Consider the following 22407-nt stretch of genomic DNA (forward strand, 5'->3'; position numbering starts at 1 on the left):
CACATCGCAGCCGGAAGGTGCTGCACCCTGGTAGACACCTGTCACATGACAATGATCTCGGTGCTTTACATCATCTTCCTCAAGTGATTTCTCGCAAATATGACAGACTTCTGTTGAGCGAAACGTCAATTCTTCTTCGATGCTTAATATCCTACGTTCCAGAATTCGAATCAATACACATTCTAGAAGGATATACATTCCAGAATTCTTATCAAGAACAGCTGCCAACATGAGTTAGTTAGAAACAGATATCCTCGGTGTACCGAAGCAAATTAAATAATTTAATTAAGGCAAGGATTCCGATCTACTTTGTGTATAAATTAGATTCCTTTCACAATATTCTGATACAATAGCTCCACAGTCAGCAGTTATGCGCAACTGCTCGCTCGACGAAAGATCATTACTTGAAGACATAATTACGCAAGGCAGCAGAGGTAATCGGATGAATTAGAAACTCATACCACTGATGTTGATTTCCACTTCGATCTTAGAACATGCAGTGTGTTCGAACATTATGCATTTTCTGTAACAAAACGGTCTATTGACAGATAGTCAGCATGTATTCAGAAATTATCGCTCTTTTGAAACATAACCAGCTGTTTATTCACACCAAGTAATGAGTGAGACCTATCCATAATAGATGTCAAATTGATTCCATATTTTTAGATTTCCAGAAGGCCTTTGACAGCACTTCTAATTAACGCGTTTCGCTTCTAATTAAAGTGCGTGGCTATGGAGTGAGGTCTCAGTTGTGCGACTGGATTCGTGGTTTCCTGTTGTAAATGTCACAGTTCGTAATAACAGGCGGAAAGTCGTCGAGTAAAACATGTGTGTGGATTACTCTTACTACCTTTCTTGAATATTGGTGTGACCTGTGCATCTTTTTAGTCTCTGGGTACGGATCTTCCGTGGGTCGAACGGTTGCATATGAGTGTTAAGCATGGAGCTCTTGCATCAGCATATTCTGAAAGGAAACTAATTGGGATACAGTCTGGAACAGAAGACTTGCTTTTATTAAGTGATTTAAACTGCTTCACTACTCCGACGATATCTACTTCTACGTTACTCATGTTGGTAGCTGTTCGAATTCTCGAATATTTACTTCGTCTTTTGTGAAGGCATTTCAGAAGGCTGTGTTCAGTAACTCTGCCTTGGCAGCACTGTCTTCGATAGTATCCCCATTGCTATCGCGCAGAGAAGGCATTGATATCGTCGGATTTTCTGCCAGGTTTCGAAACAAAGCTTCGTTGTGGAAACTATTATGAGCATCCCGCACTGAAGTCTGCCCTAAATTTCGAGCTTCTGTAACAGATCGCCAAACTTGAAGATTTTGCATCTGTTTAAATTTGCATGTTTGATACGTTGTTTCTGCAATAGTGTTCTAACCCATTTTGTGTACCAAGGAGGATCAGCTCCATCGTTTGTTAATTTATTTGGTATAAATCTCTCAATTGCTGCCGACACTATTTCTTTGAATTCAAGCCACATCTGGTCTACACTTATATTGTTAATTTGGAAGGAGAGGAAATGGTTTCTCTGGAAGGCGTCAAGTGAATTTTTATCTGCTTTTTTGAATAGGTTTATTTTTTTACTTTTGGAGGATTTGGGGCTTACAATATTCAGTCTCTCTACGACAATCCTTTTTTCACTAATCTCTGTATCTGTTTTGCCGCTCGTTATTAACTCAGGATTATTTCCTGCTAAAAGGCGATGTGTGTTTTCACTACCGTTTGCTATTAGCTTGGGTTCATGAAGTAACTGCTCGAAATAATTTTTAAAGAATGCGTTTAGCACAATTTCGGATGAGGTTTTATGCGTACCTCTGAAATTAAATATGTATTTCCACCAACATATCGAGTGTAAATTAAAGTCACCACCAACTATAATCGTATGACTAGGGTACGTGTTTAAATCAAACTCAAGTTTTCTTTCAACCTTTCAACAATTATATGAATTGGGAGGTTGGTAAAAGGATCCTATTATTCTTTTATTCCGGTTGCCACCAATGACCTCTGCACATACTAATTCACAGGAACTATCTACTTCAATTTCGCGAGAAGACAAACCACTTCTAACAACAACAAACACGCCTCCACCAGCCGTGTTTAGCCTATCCTTTCGGAACACCGTTAGGTTCTTCTCAAAAATTCTGCTGAGCTTATCTCCGGCTTTAGCTAGCTTTCAGTGCCTATAACGATTTGAGCATCAGTGCTTTCTATTAGCGCTTGGAGTTCTGGTACTTTCCCAATACAGATACGACAATTTACGACTGTTATGGTTCCAGTATCTACGTTCTTCCCGTGTTCGGCCTGCACCCTTTGTGACTGAAGCCCTATTTGTGTTCTCCCGAGACCCTCTGACCCAAAAAACAGCCATTCTACGCCACACAGCCGCTGCTACCATTGTAGCCGTCTCCTGCGTATAGTGGACTCATGACCTATTCAGCAGAACCCGAAACCCAACCACCCTTTGGCGCAAGTCGAGGAATCTGCAGCCTTCACGGTCGCAGAACCGTCTGAGCCTCGGATTCAGACCCTCTACTTGGCTCTTTGCCAGAGGTCCGCAATCGGTCCTGTCGACTATGCTGCAAATGGTCAGCTCTGCTTTCATTTCGCAAGCAAGATTGGCATCCACCAGCTGCAGATGGCAGCAACCTCTACTGTTAATGACATCTGGGAGGACCCGTTCCACGTCTGGAATGACTCTATGTGGTATGCACACGGAATGCACATTGGCTTTCTTCCCCTTCCTGGCAGCCATGACCCTAAGGGTCCCCATAACGCGCCTAATGTTGGACCTCCCAACTATCAATAATCCAACCCTCTGTAACTGTCCGAATCTTGCAGGCTGAGAGGTTTCCTCTGAAACAGGACAGGCGACGGCATCTGGCTCAGTAACAGCCACAGTCAGCACCAGGAACCTGTTTGTCAGACTAACCAGGAGGCCTTACGTGCGGTCCCCTGGGAAGTCTTTCGCCACCTGCTACCCCCTACACCTGCTCCCACTCGACCATAGGTGAGGGGTCAACCTCAGTGCGAGCAGTAACTGGGCTGGCCACCGCTGAGGACCGATCGGAGGAATCGGACGTGCTGGACGTCCATTGGGACCCCACGGCCGGCCCACAACAGTGGTTTCCATCCACTGCAGCCTCAAACTGTGTAACCGAAGCCACCAAAGCCTGGAGCTGAGAGCGAAGTGTCACTAAATCGGCTCCCATCCGCACACAACAATCACAGTCCCTAACCATAGTAAGACCGTGGAAAACTAAACTATCCAGACAAACGGACTATCGACTCCCGCTGCGGAACTCTACTGTAGAGTCTTATGTCACAAAATCGGTTTGCTTTCCTATTCAAACTGTGATTCTTATTACAAGATAATGGATAAACCTGTTAATTTAATTACTTCTAATATGTTTATGAATGAGGATAGCAGATTAACAAATATTCTTACACCTTACGCTTAGAAATCACACTTTTTTGAACACACCTTACAATGAGTGACTCGATAACGACGTCAAATCCCTGTGCAAGACACAAAACAACTTATGTTTGGAATCACAATCATAAGAAACTAAAAGCTATGACCCGTTTTGATAATTACGTTAACTTCAGGTTGTCTGCCCCATCTTGTAACTTTTGTTCCATCTTGTGTTGTCTTACTTACTCTTCCGCGACCTGGAAATGTATCTGCTGGGCAATCCGGAAGGTTCTGCTCGCAGAAGATTGCAGAAGGTGACGTCCCCAGAAAGATGATAGTTATTATGTGGAATAAAAGATCTGGATACCCGGAGAATTTTTTACCCTTTGACGTGCTTCGAACATCGAGACAGTTTTATTAAGAACTTGCTTAGCGCTAACTGCTTCGCTCACGTTGACTGTATGGCCTGCAAAGTTTTTTGTTTATTTTTTTGTTTTTCTGTAATCGAATTTTTATGTTATTCACAAACTACAACACGTTTTAACCTTTTCACGCTAAGGAATGCCATAGAAGCATGGTCTTTTCCGGATGTTTCTGACCAAAAAGCAATTCTAGCAGCTGGAGTCGATATGCCTTTTGCATTCTTGTGGAGATAATTCCATAGAAACTTCCACCCCCTAACACATATTCCTTTATATCTAACCGAGACGTGAAATATCAATTTCGATAGATTTAGCTTTCAAAATTTTCTTAAGCATTTTCATCCCCTATTTCAACCCCTTAGGGGTTTAAATTTCAACAGTAATGAAAAACATATTTTTACTTTTGTAACAGAGATGTAAAATAGAAATTTTTATAGATTTAGCTTCGAAAGTGTTTTCATAATGAATTACTTTCGTAAAACTTTTCATTTCCTATTTCACACCCTTAGAGTAATGAATTTCCATAAACATTGAAAGACACATTATTTTATTTCTAATCGAGAAGCCAAATACCAATTTTTGGAGGTGTAGCTTTAAAAGTGCTCTAGTAGTTCCTTTACTAATGATTTATTTCCAAAACATATTTTCTGACCGAGAAACCAAATACCAGTTTTCGTAATTCCAGCTTCAATATTGACTTAATAGCGACATGTTTACAAAAAAGCGTCCTTGCCATATTTCACCCACTTAAAAGAGCAGTTTCGAACAAGATTTTCTTAAACGATGCCTACAGCGTAAGATCCATACATTCTCTGTCCTTCACGGTTTAGGCTGGGTCACCATGAGTCAATGAATCAGTCTGCTCCTGTTTCACTCCCTTATGGGTTGAATTTCTAAAACCAGTGAAATACGTATTTCCTTCATTTCTAACAAAGAAGCCACTTATTTTCAAACATTTACCTTTAAAAATGCTTTCACATCAAAATGTTTTCAGAAAACGTTTAATCCCATACGTTCCAAAAGCAGTGAAAAGCATTTTTTTATTTATAACAGAGAAATCAAATACTATACACAATTTCATAGATTTAGCTTGAAAAACAACTGCATAATGAGATATTTCCATAAAAACTGTCATCACCTACTTCATCCCCTTAGGGATTGAATTTCCAAAAACGGTAAAATGCATTATTTTATTTTTAGCTGAGAAGCCAGATTCAAATTTTCGTAGATTAAGCTTTAACACGCTTTCATAATAAAATATTTTCGTAAAATATTTCATCCCTTAGGGGCTGAATTAACAAAAACACGAAAACAGGTATTTTTATTTATAACTGAGAAGTCACATACCAATTTTCATAAATGTTGCTTTAAAATATTTTAGTAGTCCTTTAACCCCCCCATGAACCATGGACCTTGCCATTGGTGGGAGGGCTTGCGTGCCTCAGCGATACAGATGGCCGTACCGTAGGTGCAACCACAACGGAGGGGTATCTGTTGAGAAGCCAGACAAACGTGTGGTTCCTGAAGAGGGGCAGCAGCCTTTTCAGTAGTTGCAGGGGCAACAGTCTGGATGATTGACTGGTCTGGCCTTGTAACACTAACCAAAACGGCCTTTATGTGCTGGTACTGTGAACGGCTGAAAGCAAGGGGAAACTACAGCCGTAATTTTTCCTGAGGCATGCAGCTTTACTGTATGGTTAAATGATGATGGCGTACTCTTGGGTAAAATATTCCAGAGGTAAAATAGTCCCCCATTCAGATCTCCGGGCGGGGACTACTCAGGAGGACGTCGTAATCAGGAGAAAGAAAACGCGTTCTGCGGATCGGAGAGTGGAATGTCAGATCCCTTAATCGGGCAGGTAGGTTAGAAAACTTAAACAGGGAAATGGATAGGTTAAAGTTAGATATGGTGGGAAATAGTGAAGTTCGGTGGCAGGAGGAACAAGACTTTTGGTCAGGTGAATACAGGGTTATAAATACAAAATCAAATAGGGGTAATGCAGGAATAGGTTTAATAACGAATAAAAAAATAGGGGTGCGGGTAAGCTACTACAAACAGCATAGTGAACGCATTATTGTGGCCAAGATAGACACGAAGCCCACACCTACTACAATAGTACAAGTTTATATGCAAACTAGCTATGCAGATGATGAAGAAATTATTCAGATAGTGAAGGGAGACGAAAATTTAATAGTCATGGGTGACGGGAATTCGTGATTAGGAAAAGGGAGAGAAGGAAACATAGTAGTTGAATATGGATTGGGGGAAAGAAATGAAAGAGGAAGCTGTCTGGTAGAATTTTGCACAGAGCATAACTTAATCATAGCTAACACTTGGTTCAACAATCATAAAAGAAGGTTCTACACATGGAAGAATCCTGGACATACTAGAAGGTATCAGATATACTATATAATGGTAAGACAGAGATTTAGGAACCAGGTATTAAATTGTAAGACATTTCCAGGGGCAGATGTGGACTCTGACCACAATCTATTGGTTATGAGCTGTAGATCAGAACTGAAGAAACTGCAAAAAGGTGGCAATTTAAGGAGATGGGATCTGGACAAACTGATTAAACCAGAGGTTGTACAGAGTTTCAGGGAGAGCATAAGGGAACAATTGAGAGGAATGGGGGAAAGAAATACAGTAGAAGAAGAATGGGTAACTCTGAGGGATGAAGTAGTGAAGGTAGCAGAGGATCAAGTAGGTAAAAAGACGAGGGCTAGTAGAAATCCTTGGGTAACAGAAGAAATATTGAATTTAATTGATGAAAGGAGAAAATGCAAAAATGCAGTAAATGAAGCAGAATAAAAGGAATACAAAAGTCTCAAAAATGAGATCAACAGGAAGTGCAAAATGGCTAAGCAGGGATGGCTAGAGGACAAATGTAAGGATGTAGAGGCTTATCTCACTAGGGGTAAGGTAGATACTGCCTACAGGAAAATTAAAGAGACATTTGGAGAAAAGAGAACCACTTGTATGAATATCAAGAACTCAGATGGAAACCCAGTTCTAAGCAAAGAAGGGAAAGCAGAAAGGTTGAAGGAGTATATAGAGGCGAGATACTTGAGGACAATATTCTCGAAATGGAAGAGAATGTAGATGAAGACGATATGGGAGATACAATACTGCGTGAAGAGTTTGACAGAGCACTGAAAAACTTCAGTCCAAACAAGGCCCCAGGAGTAGACAACATTCCATTGGAACTACTGACGGCCTTGGGAGAGCCAGTCCAGATAAAACTCTACCATATGGTGAGCAAGATGTATGAGACAGGCGAAATACCCTCAGACTTCAAGAAGAATATAATAATTCCAATCCCAAAGAAAGCAGGTGTTGACAGATGTGAAAATTACCGAACTATCAGTTTAATAAGTCACAGCTGCAAAATACTAACGCGAATCCTTTACAGACGAATGGAAAAACTGGTAGAAGCCGACCTCGGGCAAGATCAGTTTGGATTCCGTAGAAATGTTGGAACACGTGAGGCAATACTTACCTTAGAAAATAGATTAAGGAAAGGCAAACTTAAGTTTCTAGCATTTGTAGACTTAGAGAAAGCTTCTGACAATGTAGACTGGAATACTTTCTTTCAAATTATAAAGGTGGCAGGGGTAAAATACAGGGAGCGAAAGGCTATTTACAATTTGTACAGAAACCAGATGGCAGTTATAAGAATCGAGGGGCATGAAAGGGAAGCAGCGGTTGGGAAGGGAGTGAGACACGGTTGTAGCCTCTCCCCGATGTTATTCAATCTTTATATTCAGCAAGCAGTGAAGGAAACAAAAGAAAAATTCGGAGTAGGTATTAAAATCCATGGAGAAGAAATAAAAACTTTGAGGTTCGCCGATGACATTGTAATTCTGTCAGAGACAGCAAAGGACTTGGAAGAGCAGTTGAATGGAATGGACAGTGTCTTGAAAGGAGGATATAAGATGAACATCAACAAAAGCAAAACAAAGATAATGGAATGTAGTCGAATTAAGTCGGGTGATGCTGAGGGAATTAGATTAGGAAATGAGACACTTAAAGTAGTAAAGGAGTTTTGCTATTTGGGGAGCAAAATAACTAATGATGGTCGAAGTAGAGAGGATATAAAATGTAGACTGGCAATGGCAAGGGAAGCGTTTCTGAAGAAGAGAAATTTGTTAACATCGAGTATAGATTTAAGCGTCAGGAAGTCGTTTCTGAAAGTATTTGTATGGAGTGTAGCGATGTATGGAAGTGAAACATGGACGATAAATAGTTTGGACAAGAAGAGAATAGAAGCTTTCGAAATGTGGTGCTACAGAAGAATGCTGAAGATTAGATGGGTAGATCACATAACTAGTGATGAAGTATTGAATTGGATTGGGGAGAAGAGAAATTTGTGGCACAACTTGACTAGAAGAAGGGATCGTTTGGTAGGACATGCTCTAAGGCATCAAGGGATCACAAATTTAGCATTGGAGGGCTGTGTAGGGTAAAAATCATAGAGGGAGACCAAGAGATTCAGAAGGACGTAGGTTGCAATAAGTACTGGGAGATGAAGAGCTTGCACAGGATAGAGTAGCATGGAGAGCTGCATCAAACCAGTCTCAGGACTGAAGACCACAATAACAGTCCTTTAACAATTGTTTATGTTCAAACACGTTATATAACGACTAATTCATCTCAAAGAGATTAAATTTCCTAAAATGCTGAAACACAGATCTCTCTATTTCTGACCGAGAAACCAAATACTGTTTTCGTAGGTCTAGTTTCAAAATTGGCTTAGTAGTTAGATATTTTGAAAAACTTTTCATCGCCTATTTCAACTCGTTAAGGGAGAAATTTCAAAAAATACCCTTCTTAAATGACACCTAAAACATACTAATAAACAACGGATTATATCATGTGTAATACAAAGAACAGGACTTCTACTACTCCTTACTGCGGAATAACACTGCAGTATTACGAAATATTGCTCGTTTCATAGAATGCTCAAAAATGTTATGATGATAAAAACAAAACTAAAAAAGAAAAGTAAACGAGCAAAGTGTCCCAGCTGCAGCCGTTAAACTACGCAGTATTATTCTGGGATTCAGGTACTGTAGAAAACATTCAAAAGCGAAGGAAATACGGTACCATCGTGAAGGTGACAGTGAAAATAACACCAAAGAAGCCTTGGGAACAACGAATACAAGAACGTAAGCAGCACACCTTGATAATTGGACTAGAAAATCAAAATAATGCTTTTATGAAGTCAAGATATGGTTCGCCCACACACTTAGATGTAAACATATAAAGAAAATTGTTAAATATCCTCAATGACAGAGATTTAGACACTCTGCTTTCAAAACTTTAATTATGACAAATAACTGGAAGTTCATGCAAAAATTAGGTACATAACATTTTAATAATATTTTTAATTACGCTCGCAGATTACTTAAAGGTCCCAGAGTAGTGTTGAGTAGTCACGACATGTGAAGCAAACTAGATATCGATGTAAGCGTTATCTCCCACAAAGAGCGGCCCCTCATAGCACTCAAGAGTTTATCTCAGTAACGCCCTCATGCCTATCATTCACGTCGGTTCCAGGTCCCCACCCCACAATCGTTGCCCGAAAGAAAGCAGAAATTGGCATTAATGAAGGACTTGGCTGGTGATACCGCGAGAAGATTTTGGAGAATTTCACTTTATGTTAGTGTTAACCTGCACACACACACACACACACACACACACACCTGAGGAGGAAAGTCTCCGGTCTTCCTTCTGAACGTGTTGTATAGGGCCTCAGACAGTGAATGTCATCGTATACATGGCGGAATGGAAACTACGTATACAAAATCTTGACGTGTCTGCAGAAGACAAAAAGAAACATTTGTTTATGTGCAAAAATGTCATAGATGCAGCTTTTCCCGGTATGGGTCCATGAAGGTTTTGACACTAGTGATGGTCACAGATGTTGTTCACACTGCCGTTTGATGAGTAAGTATTCTTTGAGAGATGTGCCTGACCTTCTACAATTTTTTTGTGAGGGAAGATAAAGAATTTGGTGAAAGATACATTGACAGATGCTCTAGAAGAGCTGCTTTTCCGTTTGTCTGATACGGCAGCTATTACTCACGAAACACCTGGTCGTTGAAAATCAAAGACGTGTGGTACAATGGCTAACTAAAAGTCAAGTAAAATATAAAGCCAACTCACATGGGGACACCAGCGAGATAAAAATTAACAGGAGAGGACGTCCTATTGTCCAAAACTACAGTAAATTCCAGGAAGCCGTGAATTATTCATTTCGTATAAACACTGGTTTTCGACAGTTTCATCGGCCTAGGATACTTCCATCTAGGGAGATTACGATCCGAGTTGGAGTGGCCGGTGACCACGTGGCGTCCGATACCATAGCAAGGAAAAAATCATAAAATTCGCTCAACATTGAATTTCGAGAAAACGGATCTGTACAGAAAACATAGCCAACTGTTTCGTACCGACCACGTGACTTTTTACAACGCCTCGCAACTGGAATTCCTCACGATAAAATTAAACTTCTCATGAAAAAGTAAAAACGAGGAACATGGTTCACTCCCTGCATCTAAGGGTTTTGAACGCGACCTGCCATCTGAATCTTGTGTCTCACCGTCTGCCCGTGGCCTAGTGTCTCCAGCGAAAAAATTTCACAGCCTTCCCCGGGCGCTGAGTCCAGAATCCGATCTTTATGGAGGGGCCGATTCCCGGCGAATATTAGAAATCAAGGGCCACTAAGCCAACCAGGGGCGCTGGAAAAGTGCTGGTCGCCATTGCCCCTAGACTCTTTCAGAAAACAGAATAGATTTAGCAAGTTCTAAAACGATATGCGCTGAATTCTATAGGGCCAGTCATGGGACTCGATTTTGGAAACGGCGAGAAGGGTGGCTTCTGATGCTCAGACTTGTCCCCCAGGCAGGCTGAAAGTAGTCCAATGAGCTTTTACCCATCCCATATAAGTAACTATTGCAACCTACATCCTTCTGAATCGCTTAATGAACTCATCTCTTGGCCCTCCTCTGCAATTTTTACCCGACTCCCCTCCCCCTCCCCACACTTCCCTCTAGTACTAAATTGGTGATCCCTTGATGTTCTAGAATGTGCCCTACAAACAGTCCTTCTTTTTAGTCACGTTTTGCTACAAACGTCCTGTCTCCCCAGTTCTATACCGTATCTCCTCATTAGTTACGTGATCTACCGATCAAATCTTCAGAATTCTTCTGTAGCAAGGCATCTATTCTCTTCTCGTCTAAACTGTTTATCGTTCATGTTTCAGTTCCTTACATGACTACACTGCAGAAAAAAATTTTCAGAACATCTATAATCGATTTCAACAAATCTCCTTTCCTCAGAAACGCTTTTCTTGTCATTGTCGTTCTATATTTTATATCCTCTCTGCTTCGGCCATCATCAGTCATTTTGTTGCTCAAATAGCAAAACTCATCGACTACTTTTAATGCCTCCACTACATTCCATTATCCATGTTTTGCTTTTGTTGATGATAATCTTATATCCTCTGTTCAGGGTGCTGTCCTTTCTGTTCATCTGCTCTTCCAAATTCTCCGTCGTCTCTGACAGATTACAGTGTCGTCGGCGAACCTCGAAGTTCTGATTTCTTCTAAATCAACATTAATTCCTACTCCAGATTTTTCCTCGGTTTCCTCTAGTGCTTGCTCAATGTGCAGATTCAATAACATCGAGGACACGTTACAACCCTGTCACACTCACTTCTCAAGCACTGCTTCCCTTTCACGCCTTTCGACTCTTGTAACTGCCATCTGGTGTCTGTACAAGTTGTAAATATCCTTTTGTTCCCTGTATTTTACTCTGATACCTTCAGAATTTGAAAGAGAGTATTCAAATCAACGTTTTCAAAAGTTCTCTCAAAATCCATAAATGCGACATACGTAGCTCTGCCTTCCCTCAATCTATCTTCCAAGAGAAGTCGCAGGGTCAAATTGCCTCGCGTATTCCAACATTTCTCAGGAGTCTAATTTTCCTCAAGATCGGCTTCTACCAGTTTTTGCATTTTGTGTAAGGAATTCGTGCCAGTATTTTGCAACCATGACTCATCAAACTGATAGTTCGATTATGTATACACCTGTCAGCACTTGCTTTCCTTGGAATTGGAACTGTTAGACTTTTCTTGAAGTCTGATTTCGACTATCTCATACACCTCGCACACCAGATGTAGAGTTTGTCATGGCCGGCTCCCCCAAGGCTCTCAGTAGTTCTGAAGGAGTGGCGTCTGCTCCACAGAACGTGTTTCGACTTAGGTCTTCCTATAATATTGCCTTCAAGTTCATCTCCCTTGTGTAGACCCCCTATGTACTCATTGCTTAATACAAGTTTTCTCTCTGAGATCTTGATATTCATACAGCTCGTTCTCTTTTCTCCAAAGGCCTCTTCAACTTTCCTGTAGGCGGTGAAATATGCTTCAGAATCATTACATTTGTCCTCTAGCCATTCTTAGTCATTTTGCGTTTCCTGTCAATCTCATTTTTAGACGTTTCTATTACCTTTTTTCTGGTTCATTTGCTGCATTTTTAAATTTTCCTCTTTTATCAATCAAATTCTTTATCTCCTGTGATATCCAAGTATTTCCATTAGGCCATATATTTTTACTTATTTGATCCTCTGCTGTTTTCACTATTTCATCTCTGAAAGCTACGCACTCCTCTCTCATTGTATTCCTCGCCCCTGTTCTCGTCAATTGCTGCGTAACACTCCCTCCGACACTCTCAACAATCTCTCGTTCTTTCATTATATCCAGGTTCCATCTCCTTAATTTCCTATCTTTTCTTAGTTAACTACAGCTCATAATCAATAAATTGTGGCCGGAGCCCACACCTGCCCCTGGAAATCTCTTACAATTTAAAATCTGCTACCATAATGTCTGTCTTACAGGGTGTTTCCGCAAGAGCGTGCAAAAATTTAACAGGACATAGGGGATGCTCCACTAATTTGAGGTACGAAACATGGGGTTGGAGAAGCCAGCTTAAGGAGAAAATAGGAACAAATCACATTGCTGCGTACTTTTTTATTTACATTAGTTACAGTTAACTGCAAATACCGCCAATGAACGTACCATTTGTACCATATAGCACAAAATGTGCTGAAACTGACGGCATCAACCTCAATACAAGCATGATATCGGCTAACAAGATTCTGAAGCACCCTGAAACTACCCCTGGCGTGTTTCGAATCACATCAAAGGCAGCTACAGTTCTGGAATCTAATTCCATCTCCGTATCCGCTGGGATCTCATCCGGAAGTGACTTTAGATATGAAGGGGATTCAGGTCAGATGACCTCGCAGGCCATGGAATAGGACCTCCCGTTCCAATCCAGGGACCAGGAAATTCAGCACTGAGATGGTTGCGGATATTCACACTGAAGTGACGCGGAGTACCGTCATGCTGTATCCACATCCTCTCCTGAACAGCTAAGGGGACAATGTAATTACGATACAAGAGAACCACCTTAGGAGCTAGTAAAGTAAACAAAACCTGTACCTTGACTTCCCAGTAATCAGGTTTGTCCGCGTTGTTTCCTTACAGGAAATAAATAATGTGCTCGTAAGTAAACAGTACAGTATGTGTAAACTTGTACGAATGTTAGTTTTAAATAAGCTGGAAAACACTAATGCTAGACAAAATGATATATAAGTTCCGTATCTACTTAAACTGGCTTTTCAGACCTCAGGTTCCCTATCTCAAATTGTTCAGTGGAGCATTCTCAGTGTCCTGTTACAGTTTTACACTATCTTACGGAAACATCCTGTATAATCAATCTGAAACATTCCAGTGTGTCTAGGTCTCTTCGACTTCCTCTAGCTTGAAATAATGTCGCAATCTTCTCATCTCATGCAGGTTATTACACAGGGAGTTGGTATATAAAAAAAGACTGGGGCTGCTGATTCCCATGACAAAATAGAGAAAAAAATCAAATCAAATTTCGAGCAGGAAATCTTCTTCCAAGTATTGGTATGCGACGGGCAGAAATGGATATGGCGGAAATACTGAGTGGTAGAAATAAGCCAGGGAAAGAAAATATTATGAGAGGGGATGCGAAAGAAACGGACCCCCTCTCACACATTCCTCGAAAGGTCATCTCAAGCATACTTTAGATCATGCGCGAATTGTTGCTTTACGCATGAAGGGCTGTCGTCAAGAGAAGATGCTAACCAGATTGGAGTACGTCACACCAACGTCATTAAAACATTCAGTCGTTATCGGGAGACACAAAACACTGTAGATCGGCCAAGTATTGGCCGGTAGTCTCAGATTTAAGTCCCAGTGTTATGAGTGTCATTGGATCCCGGCTATGGGGGAGGGTTTCAAATAAACGGATTAAGAAATAATAAATAAAAGAACTCTAAAGTCAAATTTTAAAACAGTGAAGACAACCTGTTCGAAAGTACAAAACTCCTGTTGGATAATGTTAAATAGTGTGTTGCCTTATAACTCGCTGGTATCCTTACATCTTTGGACACAGGCAGAATATGCGCCATGTGTCATGCTTTACCATATTCCTTTTAGTTACAAGGTGTTTTAAATATAGTATAAACAATACTATCCTTTTACTCTAGTAAGTCAAACACTATAAACCTCAAACGCAGACAGAAGGAAAGCATTGGTATGAAGTCTTCTGTAGGTCCTCGCCCTTAAATCGCTTCGTAGTTCCTTGTATCATTCCCGATAGTCTGTAGAGCTTACTCGCTTTTAACCTTTCGGACAGCTAAGTAATTTACGTTCGTTCGCGCTGTCGATCGCACGAGTAGAGCACAGGCTGTAACAAGTAACGAAGTAAAACAAAGTGTTAAATCCAGAACGGAATTACATTCATCAAAAGGTCAGCTTTAACGAGGACAATCACTGACACAAGCGTATACTGTTACTTTATTATACTAATCCAATGGAATCGCTCCTTGCAGCACATGCGTTAGCGAGACTAATCGAAAGTAAATAACTCAGTCTGCAGCGATAAATCTCAATCCACTACAGGCACAATTCTGCTATTGAAGAGGCATCTGCGCCGGTGCCCGGGTAGCAGCCCAAGTTATCCTGCTTGCAAATGTCATGCCTTTCAGCAATAAGAATCATATGCTGGTGAATGTAATCTTCAGGGATGAATTTGTTACCAAATCAAGTGAGATTGCTTCAATGTACATTATAAATTGTCAAGGAAGCTGTTTAATGGTCGGCAGCATATACTCGCATGTGTTCTTTCGGAAATGGTTATAAAGTTTCTCTTTCTTCGTTATTCGTGCCAGACCCACCGGCGCCCATCCACTCTGTGAAAGACAAAGCGTGCCTCCTCAGGCATGGCAGTGTAATACGATACTGATGAGTAAAATTAAGTCATTGGTTGGTGCACATTCGCTAACACAGGCAGAGAAATCGTAAGTGTCCTTCAGAATCATATAAAGAAAGTTTAATTCAACTTTTGTAGACACTCGAGTTTCGCCGTGCTAAACGCTGAGTTTTTCCACTGTTGCACGTCTGTCGCCTTTCACCGACGTTGTAGCCAACGTTCTCCTCAAATGTCATTGACGTGTAGAGCTCCGCAATTTCCGGTGGTGACACTGGGTAAGCAACGTCACAAATACATTAAAAATGCTATCGACACCATTTGGTGAGAACAAAAACTAAGAATGAATCTAACTATCATTGCTATTAGTATAGCTACAGGCCTTCTGGCCTGCTTTTCAATGCACGGATGTGCAACGTGCTATGCTTAGTGCCTTAACCCTGACATCACACACGCGGGTATCCTACACCCAAAAAAAGGAGAGCAGCAAGATGCTTTGTCAGCTGCAACCGGACACATTTTCATCATCAAGTATTCTGCCTTGTCACTAAACGGGGGATACTATGCTTTCAGTTAGTTTTGGATACTTTTCAAGGTCACCCAACTTCTCACTTTCAACTACTTTTCCAGATCACCGCCCAAAAGACACACGTATATTATCCAATAAGGAGACTTTATTTTAGGATTTTTGGCAGGCTAAGGAATAATAAAACAAATATTCTTGTACAAAATATTCGTTAATTTTTGCATACGCCCTAAACATGGAAAACAACCATTTTTTTATGCTTGTTTGAAGTAGTTTTAATAGTATCAAGCTTTATTTTTAACTTATATCTAAATCAGTATCAAGTCATCTAATTCTTTCTCCAGCCAATAATCTGATAAATACAAAGAAGGTATGTTCTTGAATTCTACAAGTAAGACATATCAATTTTTTATTGTAAACTATCTCTTCTATGGTCCTAATATTTTCGAACTTTTGCTTTTTCTATTTTGTTTTTATTGATTGAAATTGTTGGTAAAATTAACCTTATCTTTCAGGCAACACCATTTCAGAACTTGGAGGCATTATTGCGGTTGTTCAATCAACTTTTTTACATGGATTTGGGCACAGCTACAAATTTTGAAGCCGACATAACACTGAAACCGTCAGCAGTTTCTAAATTTTGACGAATCTGTCCCATGCTGTTTGCTTTGCGGTATACTTTAAGTGAAGGTGGCACTAGAAAAATGGAAGAATCTTAGGATAGTACCAACGATTTCATCATACAAATGATATAGTAGAAAGCGACGAATGTCTCTGCGGCTGTCTATAAAAAAGTAGAACGCCAGAAGATAGTAAAGATTTTCAGAATAACCTCCACAGAATTCATGAATGGTGCAGACCCTGTCAGTTGACCATGAACGTAAATAAATGTAACATACTGCGCTTACATAGGAAATGAAATCCACTACTGTACAGCTACACTATTGATGAGAAACCTCTGGAAACAGTGTCTGCCGTAAAACACGTAGGAGTTACTATCCAGAGCTATTTTAAGTGGAATGACCACATAAAGCAGATAGTGGGAAAAGCAGATTCCAGACCCAGATTGATAGGAAGAAGCTTAAGGAAATGTAACTCATCCAAAAAAGAAAGTGGCTTATAAGATGCTTGTTCGACCGATTCTTCAGTATTGTTCATCTAAATGGGATACCTACTAGATAGCACTGATAGAAGAGATAGACAAAAGCCAATGAAGAGTGGAAAGTTTCGTCATGGGATCGTTTAGTCAGCACGAGAGTGTTACGGAGATGCTCATCAAATTCATTTGGCAGACGTTACAAGAGAGGTGTTGTGCATCACGGCGAGATTTAGTATTGAAAATTCGAGAGAGCACTTTCCAGGAAGAGTTGGATAACATATTACTTCCTCACATCCATCTCGGTTAATGTTCTATTAGGTTTCGGGTGTGCAGCCGCAAGAATTCTCCTACTGGCATTGTTGTTGAGGCCTCTTGTGGGAAAATGTGCTCACCACATAAGAAACTCTGCTGATTTCATTAGTAAACTGAAATCATTGAAAATGAACCCTTCTGATATATTAGTTAGTTTCGATGTAGTGTCTTTATTCACAAAGATTCCCCTTCCAGAATCTCTACAACTTACTGAAAAAAGTTTTGACAAAGAGATTTCAGCTTTATTCAAATATGTTCTGACCTCTACATCTTATTTAACAACGAATTGTTTGAACAGATGGACGGAGTCGTCATGGGCAGTCCCTTATCCCCTCTGGTGGCCAGTTTATTTATGGAAGACTTCGAGGAGAAGGCGCTTGAATCTGCTGACTTGAAACCCACGGTATTCTGGAGGTATGTTGATGATACCTTTGTAGTTTGGCCCCATGGTGAAGATAACTTGCAAGACTTCTTAAGACATCTGAGCTCCCTCCACGATCAAATACAGCTCACAATGGAAATTGAAAAGGAAGGATGCCTTCCATTCTTGGATATTCTGGTTCGGCGCAGAGAGGATGGCACTTTGGAACATGAAGTGTATCGGAAGCCGACGCACACGGATTTGTATTTACGTGCAAATAGCTGCCACCATCCTGCCCAGACAATGAGTGTTCTCCGAAATTTGACCTCTTAGAGCGCATATTATTTCTGACGAAAGCAGTCTGGAAGATGAACTTTCCCACTTACAAAGAGTGTTTGAAGACAATGGGTACTCCTCACAACAAATACAGAAGGCACTGAAAATGAAACCGAAAAAGGCCACAAAGAAAGCGGAAGAAGATGAAGGAACCTTCAAATCGATGGCCTTCCTGCCATATGTGAGTAGCCTCTCATCAAAAATAGGACGAGTTCTCAGCAGACACAAAGTAAAAGTAATTTTTCGCCCTCCACCCAAGACAGCTGCACTCGTCGGCTCCGTCAAAGATGATATGCTGCTCCGAAAATCTGGAGTTTACTCGATTCCATGTGAATGTGGCCTTTCTTGCATTGGACAAACAACTCTCCAACTGTCCAAGAAAGATGTACAGAACACCGGAGATACACACGGCTTTTACAATCTAACAAGTCGACAGTGGCATAGCACTGTATTGATACTGGTCACAATATGTCGTATGACAACGTCGAAATTTTCGCAACTACATCATCTTTTTAGGACTCGATAGTGAAGGAGGCAATTGAGATTCGATTTACGACAAATTTAATTAATAGAGCTAGAGGTTTCAACCTTGATAAATCGTGGAATCCGGCACTTGGTGTAATAAACTCACAAAGTCCCCGTCACAGTGCAGTTCACAATATCTACATGTCAACACAGATCGACTACGGATTCATAGATGTAACTCGAGCATTGTGCACGTCTCTGTCTCCGACCAAAGTCTCTGGCGCATTTGCATCTGTGGCCGCATGCGTAGTTGCGCGGTACACAAGTATAAAGGGACGAAGTGAGCACTGTAGTGGCATGACATGTCCGAAACTTGCTCACGGCCAAGAAACCCTGGGACTGGCGACAGACATGCACCCGTGTTACTGCTACCCTACCTATCAACTCGTCTAAATACTGGTCAGCCGTCCGCCACCTTACCGGATCTAACCCCCCCCCCCCACCCTACTACTCTCTCCTTCATGATGAGCACCCCTTTCATGATAACCTCAGTAAGGCTAACCACATTGCTTCTTACCTCTCTGATATCTTTACCCTCCCTGATGATCCCCAGTTCGATTACTCCCTCTTCCCTGATGTCCGCGTTCGAACTGACACCTCTGCCACTCCACTCGCTCCTGGCTTCCAGTACTTGGACAACATTACACACACCGAACTCAATGCCCTGATCACTACTCAAGGTATTATATCTAAACTCCGGCCGAAACGCAACACCGCTACCGGTCACAACTGTGCTACCCATTGTCACCTCCGTGAAATCAAATGGCTCTGAGCACTATGCGACTTAACTTCTGAGGTCATCAGTCGCCTAGAACTTAGAACTAATTAAACCTAACTAACCTAAGGACATCACACACATCCATGCCCGAGGCAGGATTCGAACCTGCGACCGTAGCTGTCCCGCGGTTCCGGACTGAGCGCCTAGAACCGCTAGACCACCGTGGCCGGCACCTCCGTGAAGCCCCCGCCTCCTTCCTCTCCACCCTGGCCAGACTATATTATGTGGTCTTGTCCACTGGCTTCCACCCTGGAAAACCTCCCTGATCCTGATGTTCCTCAAACCGACCTACCATCCCATCAGCCTTACCTCGGTCTTCAGCAAGTTCCTGGAATCCATCCTCACCCGACTCATCCACCAGCATCTCCACCAGCACCATCGCCATCCCGCTACCCAATGTGGCTTTCGACTGTCCTTCTCTGCCGATGACCTTCTCCTTCACCTCACTCACCTCCTCTCCGAACAACTCAACTCCTGTCGCTCCACCATCTACCTCTCCCTTGACCTTGAACGTGCCCATGACCATGTATGTCATTCCGGTCTTCTCTTCAAACTCCACACTTTCACCCTTCCTATTAACTACGTCCATCTGATCGCCTCCTTTCTTTCCCACCGTCCTTCCTATGTCACCATCCATAACACGGATTCCTACACCTTCGACCCCTCCACCGGTGTGCCCCAAGGTTCTGTTCTCTCTCCCCTTCTCTACCTTCCTTACACGGCGGACATGCCGCTGCCTCCACCTCCCTCACACCTTCTCCAGTACGCCTTCCTTGCCCTTGCCCCCACCCTGCAACGCTCCCAGCACCTTCTCCAATCTCATCTTGACCGGTTCATCACTTGGTGTAACCAGCTGCTGCTCAAGGTCAACCCTTCCAAGACCCAGGCGATCATTATAGGCAAAATCACCCCTTCCTTCCATCCCCTCGATTTCTATCTCACTATCTATGGCCGTCCTATCAACCTCACCCCCACTCTCATGTACCTTGGCGTCACCCTTGACTGTCGCCTCTCCTGGACCCCACATACAAGCCAAGGCACACTCCTGACTCCACCTCCTCAAGCCCCTTTCTGGCCATACATGGGGTTTAGACCCATCCACCATCCTCCACACCAATAAATCCCTCATCCGCACTATACTCTGCTATGCCCATACCACCTAGATCGCCGCCCCTCCTACCTTCTACAAATCCCTTCAAATCCTGGAACGCCATGCGCTAAATCTCCCCTATCGCATCTGCCTCCCCTTCCCCATGCGGATCCTGTATGATTTAATTCCGTTCCCACACCTCCTCCTTTTCCTCGAACAGATACAGATCCTTTACACCTCCTGCATACTTGATTTCCCTCACCCGCTTGTCTCTCCCATCCTTTCCCACCCCTGTCTGCTGCCCACATCCCATGCACTCTCCATCTCTCCACACTCCATACCCTTGCCCAAGGTGGCTTCTACCAACCCCCCCCCTCCCTGATGATGCCCTCCTCCCCTCCATCTACCCCTCCTACCAACATTGATCCTCCCCTTCCTCAAAAAATGGTTCAAATGGCTCTGAGCACTATGGGACTCAACTGCTGAGGTCATAAGTCCCCTAGAACTTAGAACTACTTAAACCTAACTAACCTAAGGACAACACACACATCCATGCCCGAAGCAGGATTCGAACCTGCGACCGTAGCAGTCGCGCGGTTCCAGACTGTAGCGCCAGAACCGCTCAGCCATCAGCGGCCGGCTCCCCTTCCTCCCCCTGTGTTTTTCCTCCAGGGCAGGCTCTCTCCCTTCTCTCTTCCTCCCTCCCTCCCATCCACCCCTGCGCTTCGACAACCTCCCTACCCTTTCCCCTCCCCTCCCTTCCCCTCTCCCACTGGTATCAACACCCCCCCTCCCCATCCTACCATCACCTCTTCCCTTTGGAAGGTCCCCAGCTCGCGCGCCGGAGAGCATCCCCAGTGCTCGTGTGTCTTCGCGTCAGTGCTTCAGTGTTTCTCAGTTTACGCTCCTCCGTTCACGTGTGTAAACTCGTTCTTCCCCGTTGTGCTATGTTATGAACGCTTTTTATTCAAACAGTGCACCCGTGAATGGCTTCATTTATTTTACTATGTCTGTCTCCCGTTTTTGTCCACCATGTTCTTTGTTTTTCTGTCTTTCTGTTTCCTGTATGTGTTCACTGTGGCCAAAGAGCGGCGTACATAGGCCGCTGCCGGCGTACATTTATTCAAAAGTTTTCAAAAAAACAATAAAGAAAAAAAAGAAGCGGCAGTCTTGCGGCTTACACTGAAGATAGCTGAACGTTATACAGCCGAAATATTAGAAGAAGAAGGAGAATTCATGCGGCTGCACACCCGAAAATTAATGGAACAGTCTTAGCGCTGCCAAAACCTGAAGATTCACATCTCGCTTAATGACCATGAGGAAAAAATTCAAGAAATTAGAACCAATAGAGAAGCTTACCGACAATCATCCTTCCCACACGCTATTCGCGAGTGTAACACGGTTGAAGGGCCCAGTTAGTGGTACAAACAGTCTCCTCCACCACATGCGATTAGGTGGCTTGCGAAGGATGATGTAGATGTAGATGTAGAAGCCACTGGTCCACCCACAGTGGTCTGAGTCAAAAACCAAATGGCAATGTTAGACTTTGCAATGATTTCTAACACACACTTAATGCACAAAGTGAAATACATATCCCAAAAAGTGTCCCGAGAGGTTGCTGTTTAAACTGGCCAACAGTCAGTATTTTCCAAAACTGACCTCAGAGATGCGGACTTCCATTTTCCATTGGCTAGAGAGGCAGATTTTAGTATAAAATTCTTGTTTCGGAATGTTTTAGTTTATCTGTTTGGCGTTTGGGGTAGCATCAATTCCAGGAATATTCCAGTATTCTCTTGAACAATTTATCAAATACATTCTGCGTTGTATCAGCTATTTGAATTGCAGTTAAGTTACAGGCTCCAAATCTGTAAAATCTCCAGGCAATTTTTAACGACTATTAGACAATGAAGTGCGTTGCAAGCTTGAGAAACGTACTTTTTCCCTAAGATTATTAGAAGATTACAGTAATTTTTAGAGCAAACTATTATTCAAAATTAATTCCTTGGTCTACTCGCCTTTTCCATACATTGAATCATACTTCCAAGAAAGGAGTGACATTTGTGTGATCAGCAGCATTTCAGTTGGTGTTCCAAAAATTGGGGCAACACGTACACACAATTCCACATTTGACCACGTTCGCCCCATAGTAAGCCTCACAGAAATCCCTGTAACGTTCACCTCTAAGACTTTGCCGGCACCAGAGAGAAATTATTCTCGCACTGAGAAGGAGGCTTTCG

The sequence above is a fragment of the Schistocerca americana genome, chromosome 3 (genome assembly GCF_021461395.2).
Source record: "Schistocerca americana isolate TAMUIC-IGC-003095 chromosome 3, iqSchAmer2.1, whole genome shotgun sequence".
Classification (NCBI taxonomy): domain Eukaryota; kingdom Metazoa; phylum Arthropoda; class Insecta; order Orthoptera; family Acrididae; genus Schistocerca; species Schistocerca americana.